The sequence below is a fragment of the Larimichthys crocea genome, chromosome XI (assembly GCF_000972845.2).
Source record: "Larimichthys crocea isolate SSNF chromosome XI, L_crocea_2.0, whole genome shotgun sequence".
NCBI lineage: Eukaryota > Metazoa > Chordata > Actinopteri > Sciaenidae > Larimichthys > Larimichthys crocea.
In genome coordinates, this window is record NC_040021.1 from 9,311,381 (window position 1) to 9,335,351 (window position 23,971).

Genomic DNA, 23,971 nt, shown 5'->3' on the forward strand with positions numbered 1-23,971 from the left:
CGACCTCAGTTTATTTGTTAGAGCCCATATTTGACACCCAAATCCGACTGAAGACTGGTGCTGTGTTTCTGTTATTTCTCCTTTAAAGCGATGTGCTTCCATTGCAAATATACTTTCTCACAAATAATAAATAACTTCTGGTCTTTGGCTATTCACCCTCTCTCTCTCAATGTTCCCTGTGGGCATTGCATATCTACTTGCAACACATGACATGAATCATCTCAAATATTATCAAACCTAAGCCAAAACAGCCAGAACCAGACCCATTACACGACCTGTTGTCAAGACCTGTCAGGGTCAGGTCAGGTTGCTGAACTCGCTCGTCTGTGGTCATTCTGTGTAAATATATGTGCGAGTGTGTGTGTGTGTTCTGAGGACTCCATGTTTCCACAGCAGCAGTAGTTAAATTAAGGAAAGCCTCCATCCTTCGAGGTTATGAGTGAACTTTTCTGGGTTTGGAGTCACATTTAACAAGAGGGTCAAGGTTGAGGGTGATCTGAGGGTTTGTGGTTAGAAAAATAGGGTTTCTGTTGAAATTATATGTTTGGTCCTCATAAACATAGAGTTAAAAGTCACGTGTGTGTATGTATCAGGTTTGTCGATTTGCAGCAGTTCATCAAGATTTAATTTTGGATTGACGTTTTCCATCCCGGAGAGAGACAATTACCACTAACCACTCTGAGAAAAATAAATGTACACACGCAGAGACTCAGGAAGACACCTCTACCCCTGACTGATGTATCATAATTGTCCTCTGTCCTCCTTCCATCCTGCCTTGCTCTATTTATAGCCCATTTTAGGCCCCGCCCTGCCAGACAGTACCATGGAAACTAAATGATTGACAAGCCAATCGACGAGCACTCTCGATCCATCTGGCGCTCTCCTTCCTCCCGTTGACCTTCCCTCTGACATCACCAGTGTCTGACTGTCTAGTTTCAGTCCGTACTGTCTGTGTGTGTGATCATAACTCAGTTTGGATGGCCTTACACCCTGCTGCTAAATGTTCCCTCTCACACAGAGATAGAGTACCCAGCACACAGAGGGGGATGTGGGTCATAAAACACGGACTCACACACTACCTACACTGTATTTTTATAATTAATTACTTACCCTTTAACTCTAATCTTTTTGCCTGTATATCAGCTGGGCTGACACTTTTGATTCAAAAACTGATGTATTCGATCTGTCACCTGTTCAGTACGAGCGAGATGTGCTCATTGACTAATCATGACACCAGAAATGTGAGGAATAACGTGAGGAAACATTTTGGATTTGACACCTCAAATGTCTTACAGGTTGTCACTTGAATGAAGTGAAGAGAGCACAATGAATCAAAGAAACAATGTCAATTATACAACACAGTTTAAGATAACGTGACATGGATTATATCCAAATTAATATTCAAGTTCAAATTGATCCTCATGCACAGCAATCAGAACAAATATTAAACCCAGTGTCTTCACTTCCACAGTATCTCCTTTTCGCTGGGTCTTCCTATGTGTGTATGTGCGGGAAGATGCATTAGCGCCCTGGATTATCTGTACTCACCACTAGCTCTTCAGCAATGGTGCCACTCTGTCTCCCGTTAGAACAACAAAGATATCGATTCTTAACTTTATAATGCTTGTTGACAGCATGGGGAGCTTACTGTCTCAAGATCAGCATAAGTAGCATTCTGACAGGATGACAAATTTGAGTTTGGCATCTCAGCTGTCTGAAAGTACATGCTGTGGCATTTTTTTTTGTTTCTGCTTAGCTTCAGCAGTGTGTGCCAATCAACTCAAGTATTATTATACTTCCCCTCCATCTTATCCACCAGCTCCATTTCAGAGAATTACTGACTACCCCAGTATTTATTTTTTTTTGCACACAAGTGCAAAGAATACTGTGTATCATGGAAATGCATTTATCTGTCCATCCGTCCATCCATCCATGCAGCAAAAAGGAGTTGAGTGCTTCCAGTGCCTTTCTTCCCAAACATGTCCTTCAGCTCCTCCTGGGGGATCCTGAGCTGTTCCTAGGCCAGATGCCATACTTTACGTAATCCTTCCAACATGTTCTGCGTCTGCCTTAGGTCTGCTCCCAGTTGGAAGTGCTTGCTGAAATACTTGTAGAAGTGTGTCCGCAAGGCATCGCAATCAGTTGCTTAAACCACCTTAGTTGGCTGTTTTTAATGCTTGTCTGTTTCTGTATAGGTGTTATTGCCTCTAGTGACCAAGAAACCCTGTAAAAAAAAAAAACCCTCTGGATGCTGGTGTGGGAAAGTGTTCCTTCACTCACGGCCCAAACCTGTGACCGTAGAGAGAGACTGAATGTAAAGTGAGATTTTGAATATATTGTTACTCTACAAGCAGCAATTGGCAACCATATCATTATATTGGACATTTGTGCTGTTTCAAGTATTTCATCATCAGTATACTTCACTACTAAGACGTCTGCCATTAAGCTCAGGTACCTCTTCACCAACACAGACTGGTTCAACATCTATGTGACTGTGAACGCTGTGATAGTCAAATCTTTTCTCCTTAGAGTAAAATCCAAATTCCTTGACTTGAGACGGCAACTCACCCCACAAAGGTGTCCATAACTTTCCATAGCAATACTTGTTGTGTGAATGAACAGGGTCACAGCATTAATAAGGTGTGGGCTTCGTTCCGTATGGGTGCTATATTGCTGGCAAGCATGAACTGCAAAGGCTAGTTGCCATGACAGTGTCACGGGCTTTCCTCTAGAAGAGAAAAAGGGGCATTCATGCTCATTTAGCATGCCTCCAAGAGGCCTTTCATTGTTCATTCCCAGCCATTCAAATCTCTGTTACAGATATTTTAATGGCTTTAATTATGATAATACCAGCTTGAATTAAATGGCACACATTAAAGTAATTGTATCTGGCTTCAGATTTGTTCTTAAAAACCTGTTAACCCTCTTTGGGAATATGATTTTTAGTTTTTTACAAAACCGTGTGCGGCTGTGTTAAATCACAAAAAAAACGCTTACCTCTGGTCTCTCCTGTTATGTGTGTATACACACTAAGCACGTGGCTGTTGACCGCGTGACCATCTTGATATGCAAGATGAATACTTAAACACTGCCCAGAGTTCATCTTTGATGGAAATTAATGAGGCAGTTTTTAGCCGCTGTTGTAAAAATGCAATAATACAAAAAGAGTTATAAAAATCCCCGTAGCTGAGCGAGATGTAATACACTTAGTACTCGGATGTGAATTCACACTGAATCCTAATGTCCTGCCAAAGCTCTCTTGGGCATTAAAGGCGATATCACTGCCACAATACCATTTCATCATATGGAACAGTTGTAAGTCTGATTGGATGGCTCTCAAACCCCAGAACGGTATATTCCCAGTAGTATGAAGGATATTGGGCTGATGTGCTGTGCTGTGTTGCTGAATTACTTTTGGAAACTACATGTATAAAGGGAATGAATTGGAAGGGACAAATAGACACCGTAATTGAAGATGGCCGTAGGTTATGTCTGTGGTACAGCTTGGTTTTCCCAGGCTATTGTGAGTTTTATTCACTTCTAGTCTGCAGGTTTAGTACAGTGTAATCATAGGCGGTAGTGCAGTTTTTCTCTATTTGATCTCTGTCTACTTTTTCATTTTCCTTAGAAGTTTTTTCGTTGGATGGCCTGATGTGCCTCAGTGACTTGAACATTAGTGGTGTGAGATTACACTTTTTCTTCTGTCTGAGCTGTTTCTGTCTATACACTGGCACTGACAGGCCTGGGCCTTAAGCAGGTGGTAAATCAATTTAGAGCTCCAGTTTTTCCATAGATGTGTCACTCATCACCTAATTGCTCAGTTCACTAGTACACTTTAATTAACTAACACACACACACTTGCATGAACACATTCAGGCGTGCACGGCCAGCAGCTGTGCCAGTCGTTCTAGTTTGTCACAGAGCAGACTAGATTGATAAATGGCTTTAAGAGTGGATGTGCTGACTGGTGTTAGGTTAAATCTAACGCTGATTGGCTACACAGTCAAGACGTCACACGCGCTCTGTCTCTGACTCTGTTTCCATTGTTTTTTTTTTTCTTTCCATCCTGTCTCTACCGTACCCTCTGTACTGAATGTACTGAGTGCCTTGTTAATGCTCGACTGACATTTATAAGTGGCTGCTTCCTTTATAATGATTAAGTTATTTTAGACCATGATGTACTGGAATCACTAAAACAGCAATTATATTCTGGGCATCAGCCTCTTCAACAGCTCCCTATGTCCCAATGTTTTTTTTTTTGTTTTTTTTTAATTAAATGAGATATGTACCGAGAAGTAGTACATCTTACCAGATTTAATTATTAACTTGAACTATATTTAAAATAATAAACATACTTGTAGTTTGTTGAAGAAGCCAACACATGCATATTAATGAGATTTTACATTTATTTTCCATCCATCAGGTCTGTGTCTCAGTGATATAAAGTATGTTCTTTAAAAAACTCTTGTGATTATATATTTGACTTATGAGTATGATTTAAATGCTGCCAGCGACACCTCAGATGTTTTAATGGGTGCATGTATCAAAAAATTGCACATTTCATTTTTTATTTTATTTAATGGAAAATCAATGAAAGAAAAACACCCACAACAACACTGCAACACATAGCTTGAGGGAAGCAGTTTTTTTTTGTATATTTAGCCAAATTTTCATGGATTAGTTTTGCTTTGATCTCTGTAAAAAGACGTATTTATGGCAAAATATTTATGAAGAAAAGTTACTATTTAGGAAAACTTTATTTTAGTATTTTGAGTTCATTTTAGTGTACGAGAGATGGTTCATGCATGTGTCAGCATTTCATTATGCCAATATGTCACTATTTGCTCATTGTTGCTCAACTCTAACACAGAATGTACGAGATACATTTGCAGACCAGTTTCCTGGTACACATTATAATTTTATTCTTCTCTAAACTTGGCTGTCCTGTTTTTACTTTGTGCTTTCTTATTCAAGGACTCACCTTCCAGCTCCTCATCATTCTCTTTTCTCAGTAGAGGATTTGTGTTCTAATTATTGTATCAATGAGAACAAATCTGAATTGATTTGACATTATTTTTCATTTCAGCCTGCAGTATCTTGCTTTTTTTTATTTTTTATTGACGCTCAAGGTTGAGTCGGGGTAAGATTGTTTGTCATGCTGCCTTTCTGTGGCATTTTCTTTTATTGACGCAGTCTAGTTTTATGGGATGACCTTTATGATAATATTATGTGCTGCATATTTCTGTTGGCACTTGCTAACTTGCTGATTTTCAATTTTTTTTTTTAGATCAGTTGAAGCATCACCTACTTAACTCATCTGTGCATTGAGAAAATCATCTGATCTTTGATTCATGAAAACCTTTGGATGCTGATTGAATTTTAAAAATGCATACGCTACAAAGGGGCAGTTTATTATTGAAATGCTGACATTTTAATTATTTAAGTTTATTACATGACTGCAAGACTATAAAAAACATCCATGTAAGAATGTACATAACAAAAAACATGAAATCTTCTCTCTTCTGGCAAATAACCCTTCCCTGAAAAAGTGCATACATGGGGCCGAATAAATAGATCAGTATAGAGTAGTCATTGCAGCGTTGCAGAGTTTATGGTTTTAGAAAGCAAATTTCTAAGTCGTTAAATGAATTGATATATGGCATTGATTTTCTCTCACAGTAGTTTATAAGATCAGAACCAATCAGGCATGGCAATTCCTCAACATCTTTCTTTTTCATATCCCTCTGTGGTTCTTATCCAGCAGCGCTCTGAGCCATTCATATAACTGCTCCAGATGTTACACCTTCAGACATGAGACTGGCATATGGCTTGTCTGCACGACAGTGCTGTGATATGAAATCAACCTTTTACTGACCCCAAAGAATTGAACTCATGTTTTCGTGGTGTTTCTACACCATGAAAGGGTCACCTGAGTGTGACACACTGCATCGAAGAGAAATGTCACAAGTCGTACTAAGCTGTGTGTCATTTTGCCGTTACAATTCTACCAAAGACGCGGCATTATGTGCTGTAGTTTTTCACATAACAACATTCTTATCTTCCTCACTGAATCCACCAAAAGAGCCACCTTAATTTGTTTTTCAGCCAGTGTAGTAATTAGGCCAGAGTCTTTTTTTCTTCTTTTTCTTCCTTCCCCTCTGCTGCACATAAATTAATTTTGCACAAATAAATCTAAACATCTGAGGAAACGCAAAAAGAGATATTAAAAACAAAAGTTTTGTGCTTTGTAAAAGAAAATCACTCTTGGAAAGTAATTGGTCACATCAGATCATCTCTGTTTGTCTTGTCTGCCCTGTGCAGCTCTTTCATCTGTTTCTCTCATTTTCTTTTCTCTTGTACCATGTCCTCAGTTCTGGTTCAAGGCAGTTTAGGGCTCATTGCTAAGTCTCTTTTTTCCTTTATCCCTGTCAACATTACAGAGTCCATCCATCCAATTTCTGTAACCTCTTATCCTCATCAGGGTTGCATGGGGCTGGAGCCTATCCCAGCTGACTTTGGGATAGTACCCGGAGAGCACCCATGCAGACACGGGGAGAATATAGAAACTCCTCACGGAACAGCCCTCCGAAATATCTAAAACCCTACCCTGCATCAGTCAGACCTACGATTACATTGTTGCAGAACAGTACATCCCCGTTCAGTATAATTTTCCTGTTATTTGGCCTCACTGAATCTTTGCCACAGCAGGACCACATTGTTTAAAAACTGTAAAAACAAGTAAACAAGTGGAGAGAGATGAGCCTCGCTGCACTTGTCCGAAAGCTTTTAGAGCACCTCTTTTGAGTGTGAATCAATACTGGTTGCCCTGGAAGAGAAGCGCTGTAATGCCGACCATTACTCTGGACCATTGCATTTACTACATTTACTCTGTGTGAAATGTTCCTACATGTTTGTTGCTTGTGTGCGACAGAGGAAGAGCTCTCAGCATGGGCTGCTATTAGTGTTGTGTCCATTCTTGAAACCTTGGGAGATCCTAATGTGTCTAAAGAGTGCTGCATCAGGGAGAAGTGTTCAAGGGGAGTGAAATGAATGCTAGATGATATACGTGAAGCCTCTGTGTGTGTGTGTGTGTGTGTGTGTGTGTGTGTGTGTGTGGTGCGTTTGCTTGCAATGTGATTTACAGATTGTGCTTTAAGTCAAGCCAATTACTGCATCACAACTCTCCCAGTCAGGGTTAAGTGGACTAACAGAGAGGCGTAAATCACATCTCGCCATAAGAATCCAAGTGGGTCTGATGACAGTCACAGTGGTGGAGGGAGAATAATGGAAGAAATAAGTGCAGAGTTGGAACCTTAAATTTGGTTATAAAAATATAATCCTGTAATGTCCTTTATTTTGAAGTTTCAGTCAATCAGATTATTGAGTGCATATAGCCCGAATGTCAATGGTAACTTGTTTATTTGTCACTGTTTTTCTTCTCACTCACCGGATAAGATTTTTCAAAAAAAAAAAAAAAAGCTCGGAACATTCGTGATGGTAAACATCTATGACTAGGATGTCCTCGATTCTTCAAAGAGCGATATTATTTTATTATTTTTTAGTCTGGAAAACAGGATCTGAGCCACACACACACTAGGTTTAATTACAGAGGCTGCTATCATCAGGGAGGACGCCTCAGTAGTTCAGGCTTCGTTAAAAAGGGGAACTGTACATTATTTTTTTAAGCACTGCCAGTCAGAAAACATGCACATGGTACAAGTAGCTGCGCTGGTGCTTTAACTGCAAGAAAGTATATGCTGATCATATAAAGCAGACTTGACCCTTTTTTTGCCCTGCAGTAGTAGATCGTGGGAAGATATTCAACAGACCTACCACAGATGACTAATCACCTTATATTACTTTATTTCTGCACTTGAGGCATTTCTGCCTTTCTCATTCTCCCTACCTTCACCCCACTGATTATGTGTGTGATAAAATGAATTTCAAAGGTCTCCTGTTGCAGCCACTGCAGCCTCAGTGCTTTATGCTTTTACTCTCTTCTTGTTTTCTTTCTGTTTTACACAATATGCTAGCCCTATAAGTTATTAGTTGTGCCTACGGCTGGCTTCTGTTGTCTCCAGCTTTCTGTTACAGACTGAATCTGACAAGTCAACAAACAAAAATCAAAATGTTTTTTTTCCCCAGTTTGAATCATGATTGCTTTTCTCTTTTATACTCCTTTTAATGCTGCTAAAGGTACAGCAGGTTAGAACATGGTTAATTGGGTATCAAAAGGTGAGCAGCTGCTGACACCACTCATACCAGCAACCGCTAAAGAGATGCAAATCATTGGCATGAAAATGGATCTTAGCGGTCATATCGCACTTAGCCAGGCCGATATTACTGCCACTTAGGAGGCTCTGCATTAAACACCCTGATGTATTTCTTAGCATGTTCTGCATTAAAGAAGTCATCATCGCTGTTATAACTTCTGTGTGATGTGAACAATGATGATTATTATGTATCTTTAAAGTTGGATGGAACACTCAGGAGATGAGCTTTTGCCTTAAGTGTAACCACTGACCACAAGTTAAACAGTTTGATTTTATTGTTTGCTTTTAGCCACGATAGCGGCCCAGCCCTTGGGATCAGCAGTATCTCTCCGTCCACTCCTTAAGTCCAGACTGAAATGTCTCAGCAACTATCTGATGGATTGCCATGGAATTTATCCATGATATCCAAGATATCCATGGTCCCCAAAGGATGAATTTGCTGATTATCAGTGTTAACCTGTGAAATATCTCATCATTTACTCAATGAAGTGGCAGAAGATGTGTACATCCATGCCTGACTCCCGTGACTAAATTAACTGAAATAGCTACACAACAGTTGATGGATTGCCATGACATTTGATACACCATTTCATTCATTCATTGATAACGAAGTGTAATAAATCTGCAGGTTCCCTGACTTTTCATGTCAAACCAAGAATTGAATACACACATTTATAACCAATACATGCAAAACATCTGACATTCCCGTCAGCCTCAGCTGTCGTTTATGGTGCTAACTACCAATTGTTAGATTGCTAACACACTTAACTAAGATGAACATGGTAATAATTGCATATTAGCACGCTTACATTAGCATTTAGTTCAAAGCACTACTGTGACTACATGCAGCCTCACAGTGTTGCTAGCCTGTCTGTTGAGTCCGATGCTATTTATATCTATCTATAGAAAAATAATTCAAATTCCTTCAATTAAAATATTATGTTATTGTTACATGTGCTGCTTTGGTCATTTTTTATGTCACTTTAGGATTATCAAATCTAAGATGTCCTTTGAAAACGGGGCTGTTTGAGTTGTCATTGGCGAGTCAGCTTTTCGTTCTATTTAAAGCATCTCCATGTTACGGCTGTAATAGGAGAAGCTTCAATGATCAGACAAGCCTTTGAAACAAACCATGAAATTGATGACAAGCTAACAAGTAATCCAGAGAATCCATTTAGACGAAGAACAGTCCATTGAAATCGAGCATAAAAGTGATGCCATGTGCCGTGACAACAGTAAAAAAGTGAACTATTTACCATAAAGTAGCTCATTGCATTTGTGAGAATCTCTGAGGGTGTCGTAGTCATGCTGTTATGCCATAGACTTTTACAACACTTAAAAGTAGTATGTGTCAAAAAGTCATAAAGCCTTATTTGAATTCTTGAAACATTTCCGTCTTCATGTCTTTCTTTTCTTTGCCGTCAAATGTTCAGCATTAATGATATCTCAGACGATGCCTTCTCTCTGTTTGAATGATTAACAAGATCGGGTTATGCATCCGTAACGATTTCTAACTTCTGCGTTCGTGTAAATGGGTGTTGTCGTGTGGACTTTTTTTCAGCGCATCAAGCTAATGTGTACAAGTGTTTATGAACAACTGCATATTTTAGGGATCGCTTTAGTTCACCATAATTGGACAGACCTTTCATCTTTCGCTCTTGCTGCTTTTTGAATATGCGTTTCCTCATCTAGGCAGATCAAAGGCACCGCTTACAGATTAAAAAGAAGACAGTATAAATATGTGTGTGTGTGATGCATCCATGCATGTGTGTCCATGAATACTCATCATAAAGAGAACATCTTAGGGAACACTGATATCAGCCTGCTCTTTTCTATGTTTATCACTTTTTATCTTTTCGAGTTAACTGCACATAAACCAGCTCGGAATATGACACAAACACTCGATTCTATTTTGGCTTTTAGGTCTTTGAAAGCTGCATGAAGTGATTTTGTCCACTAAGGTTCAGAAAGTAGCAACACTGGAGCTCTTATTTTTTCATTTTTATGTTTTTGCAGTGCAAATACAATGTGTCACCACATTTAAACCTATTTTGGGTCCCCAAGAAAAATAACTGTATCTCTTTGGCTTCCTAGAGTTTTGTCTCTCCTCAGTAGCTGCTTCGACTTTAAGCCACTCTGTTTTGGACTGGTAGCAGATAAAATCATTTCGTGTGAGCTTGCATGCATGAAGGAGTGTTGATTGTCAGATCGATACTACTAGCAAACCTTTTAATTAATTCAATGTTACTGCAATATACATTTTCTTTTCTTTCACTCTGCACATGTAGACATGCTGCATTCACAGCTTTTTTTAAAAAAATATCCACTGCAATGTAGTTTCTGTTAGTTGAAACATATGGACTTGTTAAATGATAGCCGAAACTCTTGATGACAGTGGGTTGGGTTGCTCGGTAACAGAGTTGGACAGTCTGTTCCCACTTGTTAATGACGAGACGTGACAGCATTAATGTGGAGCCAGTTTGCAAATGCACGTAGTAGAGGTAAGAAGTCAGGTTTAAAGAAAGAAACTTTTGATGATATTTTATATATTTTAAGGATTTCAAGAGATTTAAGACATTTTATAAGAATATGAATTAATCCCAAATGTGTAGTCCTTTCAGTGGTAACCGGTAAATATGTTTTTTTAACAGTATTCTCAAGCTGTTTGACAAGCCAGCAATAACACAAAATCAATGTTTAGTTCAGATGCAGTAACAATCTTAAAGTTCCTGCTGGTGAATCCATTAATGGATTGTTCCCTGCTTCTGGGAAACTGATCAAGAACATTGGTCCAAAGTGGTGAGTAGTATTCAGAAGGATGGATGTGGAACATGTTAATGATTTGAAGGCATCGGACGGGCAGTGAGTCTGATGTTTTTCTGAACTCATTAGATGCACGGCATGTCTCTCATAATTCATTTTCCCTATACTTGATCAGGAATTAGATTTACAAAGTCCCAAAATCGTCATGCTGAGTAACTCATTATTCTGTCAATTTAAATGCCATATGTGTGACTCACACACAGATCTCTCAAGCATGCAGAAAGATGTTTAACACGTATATTTGCATTCAGCTGTGCCTTTGAACTCACTAGGCATACTTGCATAACATTTGTGCCTCCTTCAGTGCTGTTTGAGGAACGTGCAGCCTAGTCTCCACGGGGCAGGCCCAGTCTCTGTGTGCGTTCACTGTTCTCACCCTACCTTCCTCCTCATCTTCATTTGAGGTACTGAACCATGGCAGAAACAGCTGAGGCCTAGATGAACACAAGCAGTGTTCCTTTCCTTTTCTCCTCATCTCTCTAATTTTCCTCCCACTCCTTGTGCTCTTGTTCCTCGCTGATGGAAGCAGCTGTTGTTTGTTCATTAACTTCTCTTAGGCAGCACACACACACATCCCACAGTGTTTTAGTGCTGTGCTCATGCAATCACACACTCCGAGCAATCACACACATCCGCACAAATACTTTGTTTTCCTTTTAGCGCACTTCTCACTCAATCTTGCTTTCACACACAGCATTGTTTGTGTCTATTTGTCTAATGGGTCTAACTGAGTTTTCTTTACTCTGGAGAGTCTCAACTCGTCTTACGATACCACTTTTGAGAGTGTGGCTTTTGTTTGATTTGAAGAGAAGAGGCGCCAACAGATCAAACTGGCAGGATGTGTATTTTTTTTGTACGGGCTCAAAACGATTTCCCTCTGTGGAAATCAAGGAGAAAGGGAAATGCCAGTCTTTTCAGGCCACACACACTCTGCCTCTCTGATCTTCGCGTCTCTTTCCCTACATTCCCTGTCCCTTTTTCAGATTCGTTTGAATAACCCTCTGGTCTACTTGTAAGTGCAAGTTCAAAGCTGTGTCACAATGTCCTCGCCTCATACATTTGATTGTATTAGCCTTGATTTCCACAGTGAGGTCATTTTAGTGTAATGCATACAGAAACAGTTGGATGGGTTATTCCTTTTTTGTCAGATTATCTTATAATGTCGTGATCTGTGCAAACTTTGTTAAGACAAGGAAGGAGCGAAACTTTTCTCATTGATTGATCAAAGGGGTTTGTGATTCTGAGTAAAAGCCACGCAACTTTAGAACAGATCTGTGTAACACCATCAATCTTTCTGTGTTTATACACAACGGAGGCAAATCCTTTATAATTGGCCCTGTCAAACAACGTGGCCCCTAGAGATCTCATTTACAGCCTGCCACTTTTTCTAAAATTTGACATCGTAGTCAAGTTCAAGAATGCCCTTACAGTAATGGATACTGGACAAATATGTGCTGATTGAGCATGTACTGTTGCAAAAAAAAAAAAAGTGGGTAGTGGGTAGAATTAAATGAAATTAATCAATCTCAGACAATGAGTGACATATAATAATGAAAAACTCACTTCTCTCTTCTTAAAACTCCATGGTCATAGCCATGGTGGTTCTCTTTTATTTATTTTTAAACAGTCTATTTTTAAAGAAGTTCGTTTTAACTTTGAGCTCCTGAATGTCACCCCGCTCTGTTTTGTTGTACCACAAACATTTTGGTTGGAAGTAGAAATACAAAGTCTAAAAGTGCCATGCCCTCGGGATTTCAACAATGAAAAATGGCTGTGAAGACACCCATGTAACAGATGACAGATGATATTGTTTCAAAATAGATGCATTTTGCATCACAGCACAATTCATTTGAATGAATTGTGCTGTTGAATGTATTCATGGTCCCCTATTGATCTGACATCTGTTATGCATGTATCTATACCCTTGCCTGTCCTAGAATGACCCAGCCTCCACGGGAAAGAGAATGATTGAGTTTTACCATGAAAACCGATAACACCCAGTGTCACCTCACTACATGATAAACTGTATGGTTTGTGTGTGTGTGCGTTAGTGTTGGAGGAGGAGTTATGTCATTGAAAGGAATGATAGCAATCCACACAATTGTGTATGACTCTTCTGTAACTTGCTTTTCACGAGCATCAGAGATGAATGGCTTTCAATTTAGATTCTCCCCCAAATCACTTACACATACCACACCAAGAGACAACTATTTCACCCATTAAAAGATAACAATTTATTGTAAATAGCAAGGCAATAGTAAGGCTGTCTGGCTTCCCAGACATGTTTCTTAGTGCCTGTCTGCAGTACTGTATGTCATCGTTCAGCTTTAGTTACTTCTCGTTTCAGCTGTTATGTTAATGGGCTCCACAAACTGATCTGTTGTCAGTTTAATAATACCCTGTCTCACCCACTGTTTTCTTTTGGAATAATCTCAGTGCCCTTCGGTGCCATTGGACCACATCACTGGGCTTTCTTCTCATCTTCTTGATTAGAGTTGGCGGTTATATTTTACATTTCGGTTACACCAAGCCAGTGTTGGGAGTTCTTCCAGCCCAGTGAATCTTCAGAAGTTGATTTGCGCCTCAGTTAACATCTGACAGAATACGTCTCATTAGTAGCAGGAACAAGTTGTATAGACTCTAGCGTGTAGCTAATTAGTTTGATGAATATTTGCTGTAATGTCATGGCACAGACCAATATCTCAGCATGAAATCTGCATTTTATAACATCTGCATTGTTTTTGAGTTTTTAGACATTATTACATTTATTAAATACATAATATATCAGTAATTGGCTGGTCGGTACAGCTAACAACCTCGGACCCATATGGACATATTGTCTGAAAAATGTTTTTGCTTTTAGGTAGTTGTCAGCGTTGAGAGCTCAGGAAAACTGCTGAATGTTGCTAGTGACAGCAGAGCCCCGAGGTGTTGATGAGATCGACTCGACTGAAAAATGAAAAATGTTCTTCCAGGCTTTACAATTATAGAGCTGGATCTGAACCCTGGAGAGAAACGTGATAAGGCCACAAAGACATGGAATATTACCTAATCTGACAGTATTCCCCTGTGTGAAAGTCAACGGGGAGCAACCAAGATCTGCGTTAGTGAGAATGGAGAAAAATGGTCAAAGATTCATTTAAGGATAGGATTTTTTATGGTGACAACTGAAGAACATTGCTTTTGTTAGTGATGAAAAGGATGTATCTGGAGAGATGAAGAGCTTTGAGAGAGAAACCCTAAGGACCACAGGAACACAATCCCTCCTTTCAATTTTCTTATTTTCACCTCAGGCCCAGTGGAAAAGAAAAAAAAAATCTTGTCCATCGGAAGAAAATTGAGCTGCGCTGGAGTCCACATCGTGCGCTAAGTTGTTGCACTGCGTAAACCATCTTCTGGGAGTAGAGTGAGGCTGTACGCTGATGACATTCATCAAAACTTGTAATGGAGTCACAGTGGGAGACAGAATATGAAACCTCAGGCGTGTACATGTGAACTGAAGCTGTTCAGACCAGGATAAAAATGTGCTCCTGCTGAGATGACAATGAGTCAAATCTCTTCTAAATCTGATGGCTATACTGGTTTTCAGGGTGCTGTAGGTTGCACACCATAACATGAGTAATTTCACTTAAGAATGGTAAATAGTTTCTAACTTGTGGTTGAAAATAACTGCATGCAGTGAAAGTTAAGAAAGGCATATGAAAAAAAGGAATTTGAGGGAAGCAGTGGATAGGAAAGGGAGAAGCTCCACAAACTCCAACCAGCGACGTTCATGAGTGATGGGTGAATAGTTCAGCGCAGCACGACAGAAAACACTGGGATGCTTTAAGTCAGCTCTCCTACAGTAAACATAAGCCAACCGTCAGCCAGTTGTTACAGTGATGGGAGGGGGCTGAGCTCAGAGGGAGGGAGGGAGGGGAGGAGCGACCTGTGGAGGTTAGATATCTCACTCACCTTCTTCCCGCAGCAATAAACTAACTGGGAGGAGAGTAAAAAAAAAAAAAAAAGTCTGAAATAGAGGTACTGAAAGCAAGAGATAGAAGAAAAGGAGGAGGAGGAGGGAGAAGGGGAAGCAAGAGGAGTTGAAGTTAACTGAAGCAGTGGAGGAAGACGAATATGACTAAGAGAAGGGAAGAAAAGTTTATATGATGGAGAAGCAGGGGTGGAGGGAGCACATATAACCAGAAAACTGCACTGCAATAAAAAGAACTCATCATACACTTATGCACCCACTATGTCAGTGTCATCCTCCTCACTGCCTCATATCTCCAGCACAGGTATTCCAAACTCTGTCTTATTGTGTATTCACTGAACAGCAGCAGCTTTGTTTTTGCTTGGCTTCTTGGCATGGGTCTAATACTGTTTTGCAAAGAATTCTCGGTGTTTGTTTGAATTTTCCCCCAGGCTTGACTTTTAAATCTAGGATGTAGTCACAGCAGTCGATAAGAAGGGAAGGTTTGGCATGTGTTGCACGCATTAATTATTATATACTCATGTGACTCTGTGCTGGACAGGGATTTGTTAGTTGTTTTGGTTCTCATAGGCAGTTTCTGGCAGTCAGGTTAGAGGAGTTTAGTTTTTACAATCAAATTACCTCACTGAATCTCCCTCCTCTTGACCCTTTCTTTCAATAAAAACTTAAAGTGTCTTGTTTTCTTGCTCAGTACATTCTCAGGGTCCTTTTGTCTGTCTTTATAAACTTTTTAAAAGTTCTTTTTAAATGCCCCAAAAGTGAGATTTCCATTTTTTTTTTTTTTTTAATTATGAAGTACGTCTGAGTTCTGTATAAATGTTGTGAAAGTATCAAAAGGCTAATACCACAGAGAAATTCACAAAGCCTGTATTCAGAAACTTTGCCTTTAAATGAGCCCTCTGGGCTGTGCTTGTGGTTGGCATGCCACTATACACTCACTGCCTTCAAATAAAACTGAAAAAAAAAGGATAAAACTTCATATAAAACACAGAAAAGTACAAAATATGAGGCTTTTAAACTATTTTTGGACTTTTTTTATTTTTATTTCCTTCTAGGCTTCGAAAAGGGGAATGACACAACAAAAGTCCTCAAGTGGACTCAAACTGGGGACATTTGCAGTTTATGGTCTGTGGTTTAAACCCTTAGGGTGTAGAGTTCAGTAGCTGTGATTTTGACTTGAATAAATTTAAATGTGTAGTGTAACTTTTGGTCCCTAAAAATGTCTGATCTGTGTTACTGTCACAGCAAAGGGGTTTGTGTTTGGAAACTCTAGGGTCTTATCTTTCCTTTGAGCCGCTACATCCGTCACACCCAATGGATCGTCCCTGTGGGCCAGACAGGAACTCTGTATGTAGCATGTTTGCAGTCACACACATCCTTCTGCTCTGTGAGTTTGGTTCATGGAAATATGGATCCATCATCCAGTCTGTGCTGCTTGTTTTCTGTATGCTGTTTTCAATGCTTGATTACAGTGACATAGTGTTTTTCATTAAACTGAGACAGGCACAGAGTGGAATATGAGTTGTGAACATCGATTCAACAATGTTCAATCAGCAGAACTGTGACATATATAGATTTTAAACCGTTATGAAGCTCTAATTCTCAAAATCCCAGCTGGGCTATCTATAAAATCAATAGAACGTCTGTTTTAGGGTGCACGGACACTGTCAGATTATTTCATCTCTGCACGCTCAAAGCTGAACTCCAAACAGCAGGGCTGCTCTGGACTATGAAATTCTCCCCCCCCCCTTTGAACAGTGTGAACTCTCTGTAAATTGTCTCAGAGAAAGGGAAAGTAAATGTCACACCAGAGCTGAACAGCATGTCTCAAACTTCAATAAAAGACAGTTGTAAACAGTATGTGAAGAGCGGTCAGTTTTTACAAGTTCACGGTGTCCAGAGATTTTGAGGTCATCCTTTGGAACATCTGAACGATGGTTTTGTTTTTCCTCAGTTTGCCGCTGGAAGGCAAGGATAATGTTTGATGTTGAGGGTGAAAAGCAGGGCAGTGTTATAATATTTATGAAGAAAATGTACACGCAAAGAGTAATCTCTTCTTTTAAAATCCTATTAGGTTGATATAGGGAGTATATTAAAGAGGATGTGTGGGATGGATGTGCTGCTGTTGATGAATATGTGACTTCAGTGGAAAGTGTATGATTACCAGGTGGATTTTGGGGCTGTTTTCACAAACTCCAGTGGAATGTTTTTTTGCGGGGGTGGTGGGGGGCAGAGGAGGATTTAAATACAGCCTTTCCCACGCTACCTGTTATTCATCATCAATCTGTTTTCTCTGGTACCGAAACAACAAATGATTGAAAAATAACTCGAGGAGGTCCTGTCATGCAGCACTTCACTTTCTGCACATTAGTCTTCACTGTTTCTCTCTTTAGGGTATTCCGATGATGCCATCTGTTCTTTCGCCGATATTATTGCTGCCTCTCTCGCTTTTTCTTAATTCTCTTTTTTTTGCTTTATTCGTTTAAGTCTGTACTAATTCATCATCATCTTCTTCCATCCATCAAGTTCGCTCATCTTGTCCCTTGCTCCAGGCCAGCCCAACATGACCGTCTGCTGGTTTTATAGTATGACGACAATACCAGTCATTTTCTTCAAGGCTGTCTGTGTGTTTGGATGCGACTTTCTCAATCTGTGTGTTGACAGAGAGGGTGTCGTACAGCATATTTTTATTATTTTAGCTTTTCTATCATCATTCATCTTCCCTTTTTCGACTGGGAGGTCTTAGTTGTGATGTGTGATGGCCCATTATTGTAGCATCAGCTCCCTAACTCCACAGGAGCATCCTACAGAGTTTTAGTTCACACAGTGGTCTTCTACAGCGGGAAACAACACTTAGTTAGCACAACAGTCTAATTGGCGCAGTCACCTAACCTTTTGAGGCCCTGTTCTCCCCACTAAACACAGCAGGTGGTGGGATTACCCGATAATTGTACTCCTATCTTGGCCTGTGGTGGAGACGACAGCAGCTTCAGAAGCAATCACGTCACAGTGACTTTTTTTTTTCTACTGTAGTTTACCGCGGTTACGTGCTGACAGACCACCCACCACGGTCAAGATCTGCAGTTCCCAGGAGGCAGAGCACTTCAAATAGTTGTGGAGGAGTGGAGAGAGAGTGAAAGAGATGCCTCGCTGGAGGAAAGCAATGATAAAAGGAAAGAGGAAAGGACAGAAGTCTTTGAATGCCAGTGAGGAGCAGGGTGATAAGAATGCAGAGGGCCCTCAGCAGGCCTCTGGTTTTAATATCCAGTCAATTCAGCAAGTTGATTTTTTCCTTGATTCAATGACTGGAACTCTTTTTGCTTAAAAAAAAAAAAGGTCTTGTCTCCAGCAGCTAATTATTTCTTGTCGCACTGCAGGCCTCAGTTTCAGTGTTGAACTATGTTAAAGTTTGAATCCTTTGAGTTTTTGATTCATTTTTCCACCAATAAATATCCGATCTATTTACATACTATAATTACATCTTTATATAGTGTATATATATATATTGTTAGTGGTGCGTTCTACCATTCCTAGGTGGGACTTATTCACAAAGAAATGATTCATGCATTCCAGAGTTAAAATCTGTAATTGAATCTTTAGTGATATCTGCCTCGCTGTTGACTTCTCACTTCCCTTACAGCTCCTATGAGAGCTATATCAAGTTACTGCTTATGCACAATAAACATCTCCTACTGCTGCTACTTCACATTAAAATCATTCAACTGGTGAAACACAGCATGGCTTTTATTGTGAAGCAGTCACAGGAAACAATCTGTTTGTTGGTGTTGACCACTGATACGGTAAATCCCCCCCTCCACACACACACGACCAACCAAAGCTGCTTTGTTCATCTCAAGCACACGGATTAGCATCTGTGAGCTTCTGCATTTTGTCTGAATCTCAGGGTCTTCTCCCAAGTGTTTTGTAGATGCACAAAAACACAAAAGGCCCACCAGAATCAATAGCTGATTATCGGGAAACAGCACATTGCGCTCCTAATCAATTTCAATTTCCTTGTTTAGGAGCTTGCATATGAATTCCAGGATGTCCTTTTTCTTGCTTATGATTACAAGTATGTGACTCGTGGTCCATTATCGGATCCCCGGAATAAGTTATTAGTGATTTGCTCGACCTTTGACTCCAGTCAAAGGTTTCTAATGGCAGTTCTGTCACATCAGTAGAGGTCAGCTGTCAATTGAGTGTCGGACAGTGGCTTTCTAATGTGCACATTAACAGTTCAGGACAGGCTTTATTGGTTTGACTTTGCTGTTGTCCTTATTTCCATTACACTCAACTTGCTGTTGCTTTGTTTCTTATGGACCTATCTTGATTTTCATCTGGACTTGTGTGGACTGGACATACAGAAGTTCAGATTTAGACAGATACTAGATTAGCAAAGTCTTCACTGGAGTCATGTGGACAGGCTTTGTCAGATAAAAGTACATCACCCTGGCAGTGTGAGCACTGAGCTCTGAGACTGCAATGCGAAGATAATGAATTGCTTGCTTCGTGCAATACTTCTGTCCTGTCAGCTGCTGTATATATGCTGTAAATATAAGTTATGTGTTTGTGGTCCTCGTGATTTGTTTTGCGCACACAGGTTGTGTAGCAGATGACACAAACATGGTCTCAAACAGCACAGTTTCATCAGTGTGTTTGTATTGATGCACCAAATTATTTCTCTCCATTCGTCCTCCTACCCAACAATCAAACCAGGATCTGTACTAACCTTGAGTCGACAAAGGCAAAGCGTGTGCAGGATGTGACGGCTAAAGCTACTCTTGGCAGTGTGGTCGTATTCTGAAAGAAAAACGACGGCTTACACTATTGAGCATTTGAATAAAGCTCTGCTTAACAACCTTCGAGTATAAAGAGCTACTGCCACTGCACAATTTCACATTCAATTAAATAGAAGCGTATATACATATGAATGCAGAGCACCAGGGCCCTCTAACTTATAGAAAGAGCTCTTTCACCTCATCAGCACACCCACTACGATTTGTTTCACTACTACTACTACTACACAGACACACACACAAATCAGTGTCCTAATCTCAACAGAAGAGTGCTGCCGTCCTAACAGGAAGAGGAGTGTCACTGATAACCTGGGGCACAGGAAGTGACTTCATCAGATGTTGTCTATTTGTGAGGCCGAGAATTACAGTGGAATGCAGCAGCTAAATTGATTTTTGCCTGAGACTGTCCACTATAGAGGCACAAAGTCTGGATTAGATGGGATTGGATGAGTCTTAAATGATCCGACTGGGGAATAGCCACTGAGCTGTACCGAGGAAGATATGTCTGCTAGTGAGATTTGAGTCCTGGTGTGTGTGTGTGTGTGTTTATGAGGCCATGTTTGTGTTACTTCCCTCTGGTGTTCATTTGCTCTGTTTGCGATCTTGTGATATGCTTACCCAACTTTATTTAGACGCTATGGCCTCTGCTTCCTCTTGACGTCATCCGAGACAGCACAACTGTTCTGCTTCTGCCTCCTCACTTTCAGCTGCTGCTCTTTGACTCTTTCACATTTTCTCTTTGGGCAGTCTTCTCTCCAATTATTATTATTTTTAAGCTGAGCTGCTTCATAGTGAGATATGTTTTTTTTTTTTTTTTTTTTTTTTGAGGATTTTATCAGATATACTTCGGATGGTGGTTTTGTGGTTCTCCCTTTTGTCCCACTTGTTCTTTTTGAATAATATTTCTTCTGTTTTGGAGGAATAAAAATTCAGTTGGTTAGGATGAAAAAATTAATAATAAAAAAACAGGAATAGCTTTTGCAATTTTTTATTTGCTGCAACACTAAAGTGATGCCAACAGCAGTAAATAATTTCAGGCACAGCAAAGCAAGCTGTATGCGCAGGATTAACATCAGCTCATAAAGTTGTTGTCTCTTTAGCTCTGTTTTTGTCTCCGTTAAATGCTGGGTGAAATATCTGGCTCTTTAGCTGCTAAATGCTCCAAAGTTCACCAGCTTGCTGACTGCTGCCTGGTGCAGGTCGTGTACAGTCCATTTATCCGGGGCTTTCTCGCTGAACACAGCTGCCTGCTGTGGATGGAAATTAGTTTGATGAGAGCAGTGAGAGTAAAAACAGTAAAGTTGTGGACCAAAAAGTAAAACAACAAGCTAAAGGATCTCACTATGAGTGACCCCTTTCAGATTACACATAGTCATTTGATCCGTTGTTAATGTAAGAATATTGATTTGTGCAGCTGAAGGCCAGAAAGGCTGAGTCAGTCCCAACAATACTGATGTAAACGATTACCCTCTGCAGCCAGAAAAGTAGACCAACCAAAGCCATCACTGTACATAATATTACGTTCTTCTATTTGAAAAAAAACTTCCCTTCACTCTGTGTTATCCTCATTTTACATTGTACAATAAAAATCTTTCAGTTTCTGAATAAAAACCTTGATCTTTTCTTTCTTCTCCTAAATCCTCCTTGTTGGGAATCATAGGTAGACATACAAAAATCCCTTCTTGCTTTCCATTCTCTTTCTCTTGTGTCTTCTTCTGTGCTCCAGTGACTTTTATTATTTATTTTTGTTTTCCCTGGAAGCATGACATTCTTACCCCTGTAATGGTCCCAATCTGTTTAGCTTAGTAAGGTAGCCTATCATTAACCTCACATCTCCTGTCATAAGCTTCATACGTGTGTGTTTGTGGTCTTAATAAGTATCTGTTGTTGCAAATGTCTCGTAGCTGTTTGCAAGTTAAAGCATCAAAACCCTTGTTAGTCAAAGATGTGTGTGAAACACGTTTCAGAGAGAGGCTGTTTCATCTCTCTTTTCCCCCTTGAATTAGTTATGCTTGTCAAATATGCCAATTTTCCACCAGTTCATTTGACATCATCCACTGGAAAGCCCTCAAATAGTATATTTGTCAGCATACATCAAAAATGCTGTTTAAGGGCCTCAAGTATGCAAATATTTTGAATTAGCTAAGCACACTTCAAAGTCTTTCTGTCATGAATATGCAACGCTGTATTGTATTTTTCCTTTTTTTTTTCTCACTTGACAGCCATCTGTCTGCGTCTTTGATGCACACCACATGTCTCCCCTGCTGTTCAAAATGCCAACACAGCCTCACCGTCAGTCACACAAACACTTCCACTTACAGATTTAATACATGGAATTAATTTTGATTTAATACTTACACCTATTTAACATAGCCCTATAAACCACAACATCTACCAAACATCTTATAACTCCCATTTATAAACATATTTAAAGGTTTTAGTATTTTGTTTTCTACAGTAGGAATTGTAGGGCTTGAATAACACAGTCCTCTGCAGGCTAAAGGGATTCGGATTGTGGGATCTGAACTGTTAGGGGCTTCAGTAATTCAAGGAGTTGCAAAAGAAAGCAGTTGTTCATTGATAAAAATATGTGAATAATGTCTCTGTGCAGAAGATCTGCTCTGTCCTAACATCCTGCCACCCCACCATCCCAAACTTCCATCTCTTTTCTTTTAACTTTTGACAAGATAGCTGTCATCCCTCTGAGCTAAAAAGGTAGAAAGTTTCACAAGTGGAGCTCCGTTCACTTGGCCCTCTGCCCTCACTTTCTCTCTTTTAACCCTCCCAGACATCCTTTTTATTTCTCTGATGCTGTCATCCTGCCCTTGCACTGCTCCCACTTTCTTACTTTCACCACTTCGATCTTTTAGCCATCCTTACTTTTGAATAACGATTTCACTACTGAATTGCACACGAAATCCTTATTTTTCTGCAATACTTTCCCCTCTCTACCACGCTCTCTGCCCATACAGGCCTCAGGAAGTGGGTGTGTAGTATGTCAAGTTGGTTTAAGGGGGAGAGAGAGAGAGAGAGGTAGAGAGAGGTAGAGAGAGAGGTAGAGAGAGGAGGGGAAAGGGAGGATACTGATCAAAATAATAAACAGCTGTGTGAAAGAGTGGGGCTAGTGGCCAGAGAGAACGAGAGCAACAGAGGAAGAAGAGAGAGAGAGATGTGGACCAGCCTGGGAATTTGTGTTACCCCCTAGGGAACAAAAAGCCAAAGAAGAAACGTAACTTTGAAAGAAGTTTTCTCATCCCGAGGGAGGAAGAAAGAAGAGGATGACAAACAGATCGACCTCTCCTCCTTCTCAAGAGGCAAAGAGATAATCGGAAGAGCTTCAACTCGAAGAGGCCGACGAGTCAGACTGCCTACCCAGGATTGAAACGCAGAGTCTTGAGGGAGCTGCTGGCAAACACGTGGCTCCAGAAAAAGAAGACTGCATTCTTTGACTAAGTGGCCTGGTCATGGCAGTGATTAGGAGGGTGTGATAGAGCGAGACCAGAGCGGGGCCGGAGACCCGAGGGGCGGGTAGTAAGACAGACACAGAGGTGACTGTCTCTTTGAGTCTGTTACCTTTACTCAGGGGAACGCGTGAGCAAACCATGTGCCTCTTTGTGGCGACGTCTATCCTCTTGAAGTGTGTGGCGTTGTGTGACTGGATAGAGTGCTTTTTATCAGAGTAATTGAAAACAAATGCCCCGGCCCTGCCCTGGGTTTGACTGCCGGACATCGTGTAAACGGTTCCCTTCATGCCCAGAGAGGAAGTGGAGGAAGGGAAGCATAACAAAGTTGAAGGAGAAAGCCAGACCTGTCCTCTTTCACGCTGAGGTTTACATCAGCCCGCCTGTCCTGTAAAGACACAAGCCTTTATCTCCACTTTGCAGACCTCCACCCAAGATTTGTTGGATATCCCTCCTAGTTTCAGTGCCCCATTTCTGGCCAGAGAAACTTAGCTGTCAGCCTCCAGCCTCTACTTGTCAAACCTCCATTGGCACCAATCGTCCTGCTAATCCCAGTCCCAGCACTGAAGCATGACTGCAGGGTAGTTGTCAACCCCCGTTTTGGCTCGGCTGTCTTTCCCAAGAGGATGCTACGAACATGTGGTG

General features: G+C 40.4%; 1 protein-coding gene across 14 annotated transcripts in view; it reads left to right on the forward strand.

Moving 5' to 3' along the window:
• The window catches only part of utrn (utrophin), a 166,503-nt gene that overhangs the window by 74,665 nt on the left and 67,867 nt on the right, over window positions 1-23,971 (forward strand). The gene's annotated exons all lie outside the window — the stretch shown is intronic.